We start from the raw sequence: 16,203 nt of genomic DNA, 5'->3' as shown, positions 1-16,203 counted from the left end.
TTTTTCTATCTGAAATTTCTGCAGAAACTGGCAATGGCATGTGAAAATATTGTTTTTGCCCTATTTCCTGTGCACTTGGAGTCAGTCTAATTCTCCAAATCTGGTGATGCAGCTGAGGGGCAAATTCCTTTGTTTCTCAGTTCTGTTAGGACATACTGATGTATGAAATTTACAATTTGTCTCCATTTTTTTTTTTTTTTTAATCCCTAAAAATAATAATTTGGCAGTACAAGTTGTAATAATAACATACTTAAAAGAAAATTTTTATTACTTTTCTGCTTCTTAAGTTGTACAGAACTGTGGGATACCAGCACACATCTTACAGGCTACTTCTCACACTGGACACACTGAATACCAAATGGGACTATTTACATTTGCAGCTGCTGGTGCATATGCTAAAATTAGACTAAATACAAAATAGCAGCTGCATGGGTAGAAACAAACCAAAACTGATTCACAGATGAGAGGCAGCTTGGAGAACCCAGGCACTGCAGCTACATTTGACACAAAGGCCCATCTAGTGCAAGTACCGCATGCCTACAAAGACACAATAGTCCATAATGGTAAGCCAAAATTATTTTCTGTTCAGCTCCCTTGCTGGGGAAATCCTTTCACCCTCCTTGACTTTTTTTCTTCTCTTTTCTTTTTTTCTTTTTTCTTTTCTTTTTTTCTTTTTTTTTTTTTCTTCCCCTTAACATATGTTACAATGTCTCTTTATATAGGAACACACTTCCCTTTAACATGTCTGTCTTCTTCTATCCCCTCAGCCTCCCCCACAAACTTTCCTTGGACAACCACACTTATTGTGGCCAATGCCAAGAAAAGCCCACTCTCCATTTGCGTCTAGTCTGATAGTCCTTGCTAAATCCATGCCAAGACATTGACAGAGTGCAGGATCTTTCTCCACAGCCGTGTCACAGACATTTTTTTTAAAAAAATTCCCTTTCAAAATGCCAGTGCAGTGGAACTTCATGACCTCTTCCACCACTAGATCCATCCTTCTTTGTGCCATGCATTGTGTTCAGATAAAAGGAAATATTGTGAGTTTTAAGGCACAGTCTGTGTTATGGGGAGGAGAGTGCAGAAGGGGCAGATTGCACAGTCCACACTCTCCACGCAACCGAGCTGGACTTTCCAGGGGCAGAAAAGATCAAAAATTCTAACTGGCTTTCATAGGAAATCTCAGTAAAAATCCTTCTGATTAAAAATGTACACTCGGTTATGGAGGCTCATGGCTGGAACTCCCCTATTCATGGAAATATAAGATTATTTGGATCACAGCTACAGGCAAACATGGATTCTTGTGCTTCAGCCCCAGTTCCTCCATGAACCATAGGGATCATGAAGAGAGACAAAGGTTTTGCTCTGGCCCAGGTTATGAACAGGTGAACTTATACTCACTTCAAACAACTTCTCTGAGCACATCCATCAGTTAGTGGAGATGAGTCAAGGTGTAGGTGTTGCCTCAATGGCACTCCCCCACCACCCACTTCGTGCCCCATGGGTGTTTTCCAGCAAAGCCTGTTGGCTGTCAGGATTACCGCCATAGCTGAGAGCTCTCAGACCCAGGTTGGATTCATTCTTCACCCCAAAGAGCTTTATCTCCTAACTATTACAGAATCATCTTCTCTCTTCTATAAGTTCTTCAACGTAATCTTACTTTCAGCTCTTAGATACAGCTTCAGTCAGAAAGCAGGGCAATGCCTTCCATGTACTGGTGACTGAGGCACTCCCTGAGAAAATGGGAAATAGCCTGTAAATCTCCCTGGGCTATGTATTCTGTTTCAGAGTGGAAAGAGCTAACAGCTGCATGCATAAGCAAAAGGGCTTTCTCAGTGTCTATCAGATCTGGACACCTTAAGAAACAGAGCCTGATACACCTTGGTATTGTTCAGCTGAAAAGCAGAAGCATCCATATGTAAGAATAGAGATTTTCTTGATAGCAGTTTTGTTCCAAGGCACAATTCCACTTAAGCCTACCCTTAGAGAAGTCCTCCCTGCACTGAGGCTGAAGTGCTCTCCTTAATGGTAGATGACCTTGACTGCCTTGACTGTAGCAGACAGAGGGGGAGTCGGAAAGCCCTCACCCGAGTCCGGTTGTGAACCTTGTTTCAAACCCGTTTGGTAGCCCTTCTATGAATGGGTCCTTTGTTAGGGGCTGATGAGTAGGATGTTCAGAGAACTTGGGAAAGTATGCTTGGCAAGTAAACTCACCTAACTAATAATAAAAATGGTCTTCAGATTTGCCAGGCTTCTTTGCCTGAGGCAAGCACAATTAAACTCAATGAATTGTTTAATGTGAGGAAATAAGAGAGGGAAGAAAAAAAGCATACTGTTCCCTGGTGCTGTTTTGGAATTTCTCTTTTGTAGATTCTCCTCTAGATTGATGTTAAAAAGCCCTTGGCATGCATCCTGCAGAGAAATCAAGAAGCATAACAGCAATATGTGTATCTACTGTGAGCTGTATCCTACCTTAGCAGGGGCATGGACTCTCTGATCTAAGGCATTTTTCATCTTCAGTGGAGCTGATCCCGTATCTGGCAGACACACGTGATTTTGAACGTTTTTAATAATCCAGAATGCTTTCATGGGAGCACTCCCAATGACATGGAGAGCTGTTTCAAATATGCTGGCAAACTGCAATCCTCCTCCACAGGAGGCCCAGAGCAGGCAGTAATTATGGGATGGGTGTAGCACATACCTGTCTCTGGTGGGAAAGAACCAAGCCTGAGAATTGTATCTCCATAGAGCCGACCAGCATGCTCTCCTCCACGTAAACCAGGAGGCAGAAAATATTCTTAATGCTCAGAAAGATGCATAATCCCCTGTGATAAGACAAGAACATGATTTAGAAACTGTCCTTCTTCTGACCTGGAAGTTTGTATCTATTTTCCATCTCTTTTCACTTCCAGCTTTCATTTTAAAGCTTAATGGCCTTGAATGTTTTTAAGAGGAAGATATCCCTCAGAATCTTGCACTAAAATTGTCAAAAAATAAGGTACTAATCCTGTGATTTGAGGAGGCCTTTAATTCCTTGAGTTCTGGGTCTTAAGTTAGTCTTTACATACCCTACTGTGGATTTTGTGTCTTTTCTTAGATAATGTGGAAGAAAACTTGGCTTGAATGAGAAGAACATGCTTATTCTGGTAGCTTCTATTATTCTGTAATTCCAGTTAGCTTCTAATGGATATTTCATTTTTTTAGCAGCCAAGAGACGGGGCAAGGAGTTTGATAGCTATGCTCCACCTGAACTTTTCTGCTCCGGTAAAAAATAAAGAATTAATGTCATCACTCATTGAGGATCAGGAAGAACTGCCTTTTCTCCAAGGCATAAGAGTGCACTATAATGCCAGACCGTTATAATATGGAAATAAGGACAGACTGCTTTGCACTAGAACAAGACAGTGGCTGAGTAAATGTCCCGGTGGTTCCTGTTCTGCTGCTTATTTCTGGAACCAAAGATCTCAGTAATACTTTAGTCTGACCAGTTCTCAGGTTAAAGAGAGTAAGATGTGATGCATTGCTCTGTATTGGCTGGAGCCCCCAGATACAGCTGTCACTCTGTTGAGCCTGTCAGAAGCTTCCACAGGCTTACAGCTTCTTGGGTTAGCATTATCAGAACATTGAATACTATACCAGAAGGAGATGGTCTTCCAGTGGGAAAATTCAGACCAACCGTGTGACAAGACTAAAGCACATCTTTGTGGAGATCCCCACCCTGGTTCTGGGGCAGCAGTTTTCAGTGGCTTCCTGGCCACCATCATCTCTGTGTCCCTAAAAAAGCCAAGTTTCCTCCCATATCTTGAAGACTTAAGTGTGGGTTCACTGAGGCAAGGCTGCTGCTCTCCCTATGATTCTTTCCAGACAGCCTATCCACCACATCCTACCAGGTGCACCTTCCCACCACTGCTCACAGTTCCAGTGCCCATTTGTGCCTTTAAGGAATATCCAAGATCTGTGCAGGACAGCAAAACACCGTGTGAAGCTCACCACGACCCCCCTCCTTCCTCTCAGACTATGCAAACAAAATAGTCACCACAATCTGCCAAGTGAGACTGTTATTTCCTACTGAAGGAGGCAGATCTGCCTACTCCAGCCAAGAAATCTGGATGCTGAAGACCATGTAAACTTCAGGTTGTGGTTCACAATCCCAAGAGAAAATTCAGCTGTAATGGCAATGCAGCGGCAGTTCTGATCCTAAAGCACCCACACTCTCCAAGAATAGCCGGTGCAAGCAGGAATGGCCCATGTAAGTCACAGCTGTTGCCTTTATCCCTGAGAAGGGCGGTAAGTTCCTTGTCTCCTTTATCCTTCTCCATAATTAATTCAGAGGGGAGGATGGAAAAGCTAGGCAGCCAGCACTCTGCTCATGGGCTGCTTGATAGACCCATGTCTCTCCATTCATTGACAATGGCCACATATATGCAGAGGGGAACATGCTCCTTGTGAAGGTATGTGTGTGCAGCAGCTTGTGTTCTTTACTTCACACAGCCTCATCTCAGAGACAGGTTTGTTTCAGTTAAGAAAATTATATTGCTTCCTACCCTTCCACCCTATTCCCTTACTTAAGTAGCATCCTGCATGGCTAAAGAAAGATGCCCAGGTAGAAAGCAGTTCTGAGAGGTGCTTCTCAGGGATCAGATGAACAATCAGGGAACAATGAGTCTCTCCTGGCCAGAACACCTCAGAGACCTGTCAGAGCTTGCTGGGAGCAGAACTTCTAACCCTTTCTCAAGATACACTATGAACTTTCCTCTGGTTTCACTAGTTTTGACCCTATTTTCCTCCTTAAGTCAAGGTTTCCCATTCCCATGCTCAGGGACACTGCACGCAGGAGGGCACATTTTTCCTTTTCTATCATGTCGCCGGACACTTTCTAGATCACATATTACCTGGCCACTGATACGAATCTAAATACTTAGCCCTTAAAACTTTCTAAAGCTCCATTTTATGTGAATATGCCTAAAGCCAGATATCAGTTTTATCCAGAAGATAATATTTAACACATAGACTATAGTTCCTTTTTCTTTTCAATGTAATCAGTTTTCCAAAAGTTGTTTTCATTGGGTGTTGGGTCTTTTTTTTTTTTTTTTTTTTTTTTTTTTTTTTTTTTTTTTTTTTTCTTATTTATTTATTTGTTTTTAAAACAGAGCACTTGAAAGTAATGCTTTCAAGCTTGAGATGCCTGTAGTCTAGTAATTCACATACATGCTGTGTATGGACACAGAGATACCAGAGTTAGCTCTCCAAGTGGACCATAGGAAAAAGGGCTTACAGGCTTAAGCACTGCCAGTGTGTTACGTATGCCTTGAGCAGTAGCTGTATCTGGGCATAGTATCTGGGCAGATCTGAGCAAAGTTAACATGTCATTTCCCTGGCTCCCACCATGTGTTGATCAAAGGGAAAAGAGTAAAGTATAACAACATCATTTCACCACTTAGCACTGTACAGATGTCTCCTTGCCATAAGTCTCATTCACAAGGTGAGATATGAGAGAAACCTGTGTAGGACCTTGTACAGACTTCATTTCATAAGGAGGTGAGTTATAATGTACACGAGGTATGATGCTGTTTCAGGGAAGCTAGTTCAGTGCTTGAGAACAAAACAGGTGTGGGTATTTCCCACTGAGGTACAGCTTTCCTAAATACTAAATTTGCCTTTCTTGGTCATGGCCCAAGGAGCTTGGTGATGCTCAAAGAGAGATGTGTACAATGGGCAAGCTGGGGCATTGCTCAAAGGGGACAGAATGAAGACACTTAGAATATGTCCTCATTTTCAGAAGTTTAAGTTTTGCTGAGCTCAGTATTCTGGAGTGCACAATCTTGGCACTGCATTAATACATATCTTCGCCAGTAAGTTTCAAAGTGATTAAAAACAGAAGCAATTTTCCCCTTGCTGTGCATTAAGGCAGTTGTGATTATTCTCAGGCTGTGCAGGTGGCACATTACTGTGCATAGCTGTAGCTAAAGGACATGCTGAATTCCTATGGAGATCTTCCAGTTCTGCTTTCTTCTTCAGAAGAGCGTGACATAAAACATATTTACAGGGTAAAGCTGTTGGCAGAACAGAAGATATAGGTAGAGCTTTTAAATAATAAACCTTGACATTTCCATTCTTGTTGGTTTCAGTAAGCCTCATACTACAGAAACACTTAGATCTCCCACTTTAATCAGTCCACATATTGAAACCTGAGGTATCTAGAGTGCCATAATTTTCATCTTAATTTCTCCATAAACAGTTAACCCTCTACAAGCTACAGTGCATTCTGCATACTTTCTATTATTTTTTATGAATGTATCTGGTGGTTAGATGGAAACTCTCCTTTGCTTACCTTGTATGAGCTGCACACTGAGACATATAGCCACTTCCTGCATCTCCAACCATTTCCATGCTCCATCTACTCTTCTCAATCACAGGCCAGCATACGTTCCTCCCCACCCAACTGTGGCCATCCCCTGGCTCCCCACCACTTGGAGGTGCTGCACATCCTAACTTCATCTTTCTTGCACACCCAGAATACAAATTTGTGTTACCTTAATTAATTGTTCCCAGATTTGGGGAGATCTGGATTATCATCATCCCTCCCCCACGATTCCAGCTCGTGCAAGGAAGCCACGAAGAGGGTCTTCAGTCCTGAACACAATCACACATTTCTGCTCCCAGCTTCAGCACAAGCACACCAGCATGAATGAGCCTCGGAAGGGTGGCATGTATTCATATGGGGCTCTGCCTCCTTGCTGTGACAAAGTTCCCACCAGTGTTCTACCAGGGTTGGCAGCTTGGTGACCCTGCAAGATGCAAACCCAGCCAGTTCTGTTCAGCCTCAATCTTTGATTAAGAAATTCCTCTTGGAGCCTATCAAAACATAATGAGCTCTGCATTTAAATGGGATCATGGCAGCCAAAAATACTGATAGGCCAAGAATCATCAAATTAACAAATGCAATGACGCAACTCTGTTTTGTAAACATGCTGTATGCAGCTAAGCTCCCATGAAAAACCACAAGGCTGTAAAAATGGAATTGTTTATTCTTCCATTACATTCAAAGACACTCATAAAAATAAAGTAAATAGACTGAGACTAAAGGATTCCCAAATAGCAAGAGAAGGAGCAAACCTGCAAATGGAAAACATAAAGAAATACGTGACTGTTTTCATTTTTGATATCTGTTTCTCCTTCTTCTGCTTCTCAATACATCAAAATATTTCAGTGATAATTTTCATGCTGAAAAATCTCAGATGGCATTTCTAAAGAGAAGAACTGTTGCCCACGGCAGCATGTATTTTCCTTAGTCATGCTGGCTGGGGGAGAGGAGCAGTGTGTTCTGAGGAAGGATTTTCCCCCCTGCAGGCTGCCCTGGTGACTCCTCACAATCTGTGTGCAAGATGAATCATGCACAGAAGCACTAAGAGAACAGAGAATCTTCCCTTACATATGAGCAGCCACCTTCATATGCCATCCTTAGTTTACAAAGCTCACAGGTAAACAGGCTGTACACACATACAGACCTGTGCATTTCCCATCTTGAGTATGAAGAGGATGGAGTAGTGAAGATACAAGGTTATAAGCATCATGAGCAGGGGCTCTGACTTTAACAGTTTGCCTTGCTTTTCAGCTCCTTTCATATGCTCCTAAATTTTAAAGCATTTTCCAGTTCTTTTGCAAAATTTCTCCCAGCAAATCTTTCAGTTTTTTCCTACTATTTTTTTTTTTGTTTTCCCAGAAGCTTTCTACCTCTTTTCTCAATCCTCTTTGTGCCTTTGTTGTTGAAGGCTGACCACGTTCACAGTCCAGACCCTGAGGCTCTGGGAAAGCTCCCTCCTGGCTAACTTACTTGCTCTCTCATTCTCTATAATCCTTGCTTTTCACATGACTTGAGTTTTTATCCCTATAATTTGTCTTGCCTTTGTTTGACTCATCTACCTTTCCTTACAAGCAGTTTAGGGCTGGGAATGAGGCTTGCTCGATCCATAAAAGTCTGCTACTATCTACGTTCTTTTAACCAGCATTAACTCTTGCCTCTACCTTGCTCTGCCTCCAAGACTGCTTCAAACTTTTCTCAGTCTAGGCCAGATGGAAAATTCCTTTGACACATTCAGATTGCAGAAAGGATCTCCCAGAAGTCCTCAATAACCTTTGTCCTGGTGCGCATCTCATCCAGCCTACACTGCAGCCCAGGGCATTGGAGGATGCTTTGTGTACAGGGTCATTTTCCCTTCTAAACTTGGAACGAATAAAGGGACAAAAATTGGGTAAAATATTACTATATACTTAGAGAATCCCATTCCCTGCTGACAGGAGTATTTTGTGAGTCATGGTTATTTTCTTTTGAATACTGAGCTTCTCTGAGCTGATTAAGTGGAATTAACAACATCATCAGGAAGACTCACAGCTCCCCATTGCCCTGATCCCCATGGTTCTTGTTTTACCTCTCTTGCCTTTTGGAACACTTGAAGAATTTATTAATGAGGCCCAATTACAGAAAATTGGGGCTTTATAATCAGCTTCCTGGCTGATGCTGGAATGGCTCTTTAACTCTTTGGGAAGTTAAGACAAACATCAAAATGCACCTTCCCAGGTATGCTTTCTCTCCAAAACGTGCAGAGCAAGAGATGTCCTCAGAGATGGCCTGTTCTCCCAGTGGGGCACCACAGCTGAGTGGTCAGTTTGGTGCTGGTTTTGTGAAAAAACTATTACAGACTCCTGATGCTTCTCAACAAGCTCTGGGTGGGAAGGAAAGCGTTTCAATCAACTGTCCGATTACTGCCCAGCACTGTGTTTATTTGATCGAATAAGTGTAATGATGTGAGAAGCAGGGATGCCCAGGAAGATTTTGTGCTGACTCTTGACTGCAGGATTTTGCTGAAAGGCATCGAGTCCTGCCACAGACTTTGTGGATTCAGGGGAGCTTCTTCAGTATTGATTTTAGCATTCTGAAAGAAGCTTTGAGCTCTTTTCACAGAAAATAAAACAAAACAAAACTAAACTAAACTTGAAAGTGGCCAGCTGCTGCTGCAGTGCTGAGGGCCAAGAGGTGCCAAGGGGTTCCTGCACCAGTAAAGCAACTTTCTTGGGGTAATAGGAAGTTCCTCTGAAAAATCAAAACAAACCGGTGACTTCCATAAGCAACTGAGCTATTATCGGCTGAGTTTTGGTGTATGTATAGCTATACAGCTGAATGAGGGGAGGAACTGGTTGATCCCTGGTCCCGAGGACTCGTAAAGCATACTCACTGTATACCACCAGATGCATCTGAAACAGAAAAGTCATGCCAGCATAATGCTTGTCAAGGAATCTATATGATACAATTATTAGTAGTAGTGTTTTGAGGGTTTTTTTTTCTCAAGTAATTTTCAAGTGGTTGAAAATAATGGTCAGATTTGCATGCTCTTTTCTTTTCTTTTCTTTTCTTTTCTTTTCTTTTCTTTTCTTTTCTTTTCTTTTCTTTTCTTTTCTTTTCTTTTCTTTTCTTTTCTTTTCTTTTCTTTTCTTTTCTTTTCTTTTCTTTTCCTTTCCTTTCCTTTCTTTTCTTTTCTTTTCTTTCTTTTCTTTTCTTTTCTTTTCTTTTCTTTTCTTTTCTTTTCTTTTCTTTTCTTTTCTTTTCTTTTCTTTTCTTTTCTTTTCTTTTCTTTTCTTTTCTTTTCTTTTCTTTTCTTTTCTTTTCTTTTCTTTTCTTTTCTTTTCTTTTCTTTTCTTTTCTTTTCTTTTCTTTTCTTTTCCTTTTTCTTTTTTCTTTCTTTCTTTTTTTTTTTTGGTGTTAGCATAAAATTGAGTATAACATATACTGTTTTACATGTCTTGGAGTAAAGAATGTAGACACTGATGGTGCAACACCTTTGGGATAGTGTTGAAGGACTCATAGGCAGGGAGGAGCCAAGTATAGTGAGAACAGCACATTCATCCTGAGAACTGCCACTGGACAGTTTCCTGAGTCAAGGCTGGCTGTTTTCTTGGGGAGAACTGGCTTGGGTCATAAGAGGCAAAGCTAAGGGGTGACCAAAGACATAAGCCATATGGATGAGCAGAGGTGCCCACCATCTAAGTTCTCTTTTGTCTCATAGTATCTAATAGTATCTTATTGCATGAATGCACTTAGCATTTGGATGAATTTTATACTTCAAAACTGATAACCTTATTGTTTTCTGAGACTTTACTTGCCTTCTGAAATGTTTCACAAATTGTTCTCCCATTCAACCAGCTACCTGTTCCAAGTAGGTCCATTTTTAACTTGCTGAAGTTTGGTGCTCCGTAGTACATGAACATAATTCTGCTTTCATCTGAGATAAGCTTTTGTCAAAGAGACAGGTGTAGTGAAATCTGAAGAGCCTGGTATTGTCCTGGCATATAATTCCTTGTATATGGCAGCATAATTTGCAATGATAACAAGAAACATCTATTTTCCCTCCTTCCTCCTCAAATATGGCAAAGAACTGGAAGAACTCCACATTAAGTGGATTTCTTAAGCACAGAAATCATCTTTGAACTGGGCTGTCAGTCATTGTACTAGGTGTCATCACAACCTCACAGAAAACTATGGGGTCAGAGTACAAGACCTATCAAAGTGAAGGCTCCTGTACATTCAGATGAGGAATTGGCTCTGCTCTTTAGCAACTCAGCAACCCCATGCCAGTGAACTACTGCAACTACAGCAAGCCAGAGCTGGGAGGGCTGGACTTGGATGGTTATGAGAAGCTGATATCTGTAGTGTTGCACAAACTGCACAACTCATGAGCCTGCAGATCCTTTCAGCTTGATAAGGCCCTTTGGGATTTACAGAGTGATTAGAATTACTGAGAGTTATGTCTGTTCGCAGGGGAGAATATACTGTTCAGACTACATTACTCATCGTGTTAGTCAACATATTGAATAACATATGTTTCCTATATTTGGTGAATGATCCAATACTTTGCACTCCCATCCAGAACAATATGTAAACACCATCAGCTTTACTTTTTCTATTATAAAAGCCCCCAAATAAAAGCCTCGGTGCACCGCAAATTGATTGAGTAAATTTGCATTTATATTTTAAGCATAATCTGTTACAAGACATGCAGTGGGAAGCCAGATTAGCAGTATGCTAGCTGATAACATCTAGATCTATCAAGTTTGTGTATTCTAATAGTAGGTATATTTATTTGACAGAGGTGGATTCCAGAGGATGAATAGGTTAAAACAAATGATTGTGTTTAACTTCAAGAACTTACGTAATTCCATTGGAACCAATAGGACTATTCAGGTATTTAAAGTAAGCATATACATATTTGTTGGCATGGTTGCTGAACTACTGTTGTTGTAAAGAAGGAGTAACAATCCATCATCGTCAAATGTAATATAATGCTGGGGGCTACTTACATTGGAGAGAATGGCAGAACTCTCATTGTTTTGGAAGGAAGAAGGAACAGGCTCTGAAACTGAAACACTAAGCTTGAGTAAACAAAACATATAGCAAAAGCTCCTCATTAGAAGTATTTATGATGACTGTGGAGCCTGGGAGTCTTTGGGGCGTGGAACATCCAAGGTGAAGTGGTGCAGAGTGCAGGGTTTTCTGAAATTAACCAGTTCAGTGCACAGCTGTGGAGGGCAGCTGGGGAGTTTCTCCAGGGAGCCCTAAGGCATAGAAATCATGCAGAACTTCACTCATAGTTTGAACCATTACACTGGCTGCTGATGGTGAGCTTTGTGCAATCTTGTGGATCTCGGCTAATGATGAAAAATTACTATCTTATCTTTGAAGTTTGGTGCAGTCCAGATACTCAGGCATTTAGATCCATCTTTTTCGACATGTTAAATTCCACTGTTGTGATGGTGGTTTGGAGCACATCCAAGTTAAGGACAGCAGGGCAACGATGGCTTGGTTTGGCAGAAAACTGACTTTCTGGCCTTAGGTCAGGCCAAGGCTCATCAGTGTTCTTGGTGAGATGCAAGTGAGTGGACATTCTCATTTTAAGCCTCGCCTCTCTATTTCTTTTCTCACTAGCATAAAGAGGGGGTGAGAATAGATCTACACTAATTTATGAAAGACCAGCCTTCTACATTCATCTTTGCACTAGTAAAACAACTGAGGTTTAACTGTTTTTAGTGCACTTTTCTTCAGTGTGATTAAGACCATCAGAATCACAGGCCAAGTAAGGCCATTAGCATCAAAATGCTGACTCTGAGTATGTGGATATTGCTGCTTTCTTCTGGGAAGGCATAAACAGCATTAAAATAGTTCTCTCACCTTCCACATGTCTACTGCTGGAACTTACTGACTTTCCACAACAGTAAAATTAGTTATATTTCGTTTCAGTGTTACTGCCCTGGTGTTTCTAGAGCAGTGGTTCTTGCCCTTTTCAGAGTGGGGAACCTCTCATCTTTCCTGACACAGGCTGAACCCCATTACATATGTCGCACAGGTAATTATCATCAAACTATTGGGTGAATTTGCATTTACCATCTTCTTTCTTACCTACCTTCAAGCAGGCATATCCCTTACTACACAAAGGCTTCTAGTTGAAAATGGTAGTTATGGTAAATTCTGAGATTTGTGTCATGAAGAAACACAAGTTTGCAAAGGAATGTTCAAACATAAACATAAAACCCCACTTTCACTGAAAATCAAATGACTGATTGTTCTGTTACTCTGTATCAATAAGAAAAAGTGGAATGACCAAATAAGGGATAAATAAACTGAGAGTCATTTGAGAATATATGAATTTCACAGATGTTTCAGCTCAGAACCCAAAGAGTATCATTTTTGTCTCATGACTGCAAAGGTTAAATTAGCAAAGTTATTTATATGCAACACAAATATTTTGTACCATAAGTATTTTGCCCATCTTCTTTCAACACTAGATCCTCAAATTTGCAATTGGTGTAAGACTTATTTCTCAATTAAAACATAGCAACTATTGTCTAAGACTTTGATCTATACCTGCTTGAGATCAGTAAACAGAGCACTTAGGATAAGGTACAAGAAGCCAAGTAGAAGAAAATAATCTAACAATCTGCTATGGGTATATTTCCATTCCAAGGGTTTCCTCATTCCTTTTCAACTCAAAGCATAAATGCTTGCACTGCTAATGTATTTACTTAGTAAGTTTTGTGGTCTATAATGGTCTACCCAGAGGAGTGCCTTTAATGCTTTTGAATTCATTCAGCTTTTGACTTCAGGGATATCGTATGGAGGCAAATTCAATTATGTAAACAAATAACTTGTTTTGAATTTATATCCCTTCACTTGAACTGCACAGCATGACATTTCTTTATCACAATGTTTTGAATGCTTTTCCTTTTTTTTTTTTTTTTTTTTTCTTTTCTTTTCTTTTTGTGGCAGAAAGACCAGAATAGCCACAAATTCTCTAGTGAATTTCTCAGATTTTTTAAGACTAATTAAGAATCCATTACATACAACGTATCTTATTGCTGCCTACTGCATCCTGAATAGATACAGTGTGGCTCACTCAAATGTTAAAAACATGATACAGAAAACATTTCACCAAAGTCTAGCAAGCATTTCACAATTATCAGTCTGGCTCATGATAGAAGTCTCTGGTTTTTAAAACTTGACATCTCTGAACTGTAAAAAGAAACTTTTAATAACATATATATATATATTTCCAGATAAGTCCTAAATACTCTTCCAGAATACTTGGATGAATATTAACTGGTCTTGATAACCTGTTTTTGACAAAATTGTTGATTTATTGCATCTGCTGTTACTGTAGTGATTGCCTTATAAAGCAGTTCTCAATCTTTAACACTCAAAAAGAGAAGATGTGGGAGAAATACGATTTTTGTCAGCTGCATTTTAAATATTTTTATTTCCTACATCTTAACATGAGGACTTTTGGACTTGTTTTCTTCTTTTTCTGTAGTGCGGTTTTTCAATGCTCATTTCAGTTTGATCCCTAAAAGGTATTTTTGGTCAATTTTATCTCAGTAAGAGACACAACCACCAGGTGAAAAAAAAAAAATAAAGATGTATATGTTGCTTACGTTTACAAATCTGGTCACATTATAAAAGAATAACATGCACTCATAGCACGATGGAAAACTGTCATACCTTTCATAATAGCTTAAATATTCTTTAAACTAGCAATTGACTGTTTAATAACTGCATGTGCATAGTAAATAAATTTTGTTTATCATTTTAATGATTTTTTGTGAGAGAACCATCAACTCTCATCTGTCCAGCAGCTTTTCTCTTTTCCTACTTCAGAACAATTCTTTCCCTGAATATCAGATTTAGGTTGAATTGGCTTATGTAATTTCTTAACTACTACCACAGATTTGGTCATGTAGATAGCAGGTCCATTATCCTGAAAATAAAGGATTTCTTCCTGGTGGGAAAGTGAAAAGAAGAAGTGAAGTGAAGAATATAACCAAGCATTTATGAGTTTTCTTGGCCTCGCATCCCCCCAAGAACAGAAAGGTGAAGGTACATTGTCTGCATGTGTCTGATGTTGTACTGCAATGTATGTTCTTGAAAGACATGATCAGACATGATGAGAGTAGAAGCTGTTTAATCCAAAAAAACTTTTGTGTGGATCCCGCCTAAAACATCGCAATCTGTTTGTTCATCTGCTAATGGGAGAGGCTACACCATTAAGAGAAAAGAGGCTTTTTGCATACATGCCATAACTTGAATCCTGACAGCTTTTCACAAACAGTGCAATACGAAAATTGCTCCTAGCTTTCACGAGCATGAAATGTTCTGGAGTTTGCCAAAGACGTAGCGTGTCGAGTCTGTCTTTCTCCTCCTTTCCTTGCAATCTCTTTTCTCTGTGGTGAAGACAGACTTCTGATTAATGCTGTGAAAAGTTCCTTGGAAGACCTTCAGCGAATCACTGGGACAGGCTGTCACTGAATCAATGAGCTCTGGATTAGGAGCCAAATCTCCCAATCCCCACTTGCAAAATGTGAGATAAAATACTCCTTTCCCATTCCCATTTTATTTTTTTTCCAGAGCAGGGACTGATTCCAGGGCAATCATGTTGACAGTGAAGTTGCAATGTCTTTTTATATTTTTGGTAGAATATGGTAGCCTGAGAGCCATGTTACGCAGTACTTGAACTTCTAGGATCCTAAGCATGGCTGTAGCATTATAGATGTTAATACACTGTATGTTTTTGCACAGTGTCACACACTTTATTTTAAAGCAAGCTAATTCTACTGTAACGTAATTATAACAGTGTTTTGTTTTGTTTTTTCTTTTTTTTTTCAGGGAGAGAGATAGAAGTAGCAGAATGCCAAGGCTGAAAATGTTTTATTTTTTACAACACTGAGAAACAAATGAAAAAATACACACAATACATCTATTTTACTTCTTTGTGTGCCTTGCTTTGAGTCACTCTTGTGGAATTTGTACCTGGCTATGCAGGTTTATTATGAATACCTTTTTTGGTGACAGCAAACCTGTCTTGAGTAAAAGTACACACAAACAGGAGAATCTTTGCATCAGGTAAAAAAACTGAAACAATTAAGTACATAAATACAGCATGTTTAAGAAAGTTTGTTTCTGTGACTGCTTTTCATTATGTGAAGCCCATATGTCACCTTGTGTTTACATTCAAATTGAAACGTCCCTTTCTGGGGTGTTTGATTAGCCAGTCTAATGTCCAGTGTCCATCAGCATCAGCACCATGATACGTGTTTTAAGTGAGTGGTTTGAGAAACATTTTGTTTCCAGTTGATTGTTGCCTGTTGACAACATATGGATCCCATGTTTGATGCTGGACTTGGAATTCAGAATCATTTCAAAGATTAGATTCAGGTTCAAAGGCACCAAAGTCTCAGAAAAAACCTTCTGGGAGTTCAGCTCCAAAAAGGGAGAAGACAGGAGCTTTTCCAGCTCTACTGAGAGTGCTTCTGACTTGGGTCAATGGAAACCCAGTTCAGGAAGGATAAACTGCTCCATGCTTGACCCAAGTTCAGACGTGGGAAGGAAGGGGATCTGTCAAGTCAGTCAAGTGGAATAAGGAAGGGTGGGGGGACTGTGAGCAACTCGACTCAATAATCACTGTATTCTTTTTTTGCCTACCATTAGATGTCTGCATTTGTACTCTGAAATCTTTGGGTGGACTTACCTTTAGCCAAACCTAGAATTTCAAATGCACTGAAAGCTAGAAATGTGGCTGCCTTTTTAAAACTTTAGATGCACCTTTTCATTGCTTTGAACAACCTGCAGCTTTTTCATTTGCTTTTATTTATTTGTTTGTTTAA

General features: G+C 40.0%; 1 long non-coding RNA gene across 1 annotated transcript; it reads left to right on the top strand.

The window, feature by feature from the left end:
- The first annotated feature begins 494 nt into the window (after positions 1-494).
- Positions 495-15,280, top strand: LOC140263789 (uncharacterized). Its single transcript, XR_011905953.1, has 3 exons — positions 495-563; positions 12,290-12,395; positions 15,206-15,280. It is a non-coding gene; the product is annotated as an uncharacterized lncRNA (long non-coding RNA).
- Positions 15,281-16,203: the final 923 nt, after the last annotated feature.

This window comes from Excalfactoria chinensis, chromosome Z, assembly GCF_039878825.1.
Source record: "Excalfactoria chinensis isolate bCotChi1 chromosome Z, bCotChi1.hap2, whole genome shotgun sequence".
Lineage (NCBI taxonomy): Eukaryota > Metazoa > Chordata > Aves > Galliformes > Phasianidae > Excalfactoria > Excalfactoria chinensis.
The sequence above is the reverse complement of the archived record's forward strand: the minus strand, read 5'-3'. Positions and strand labels throughout refer to the sequence as shown.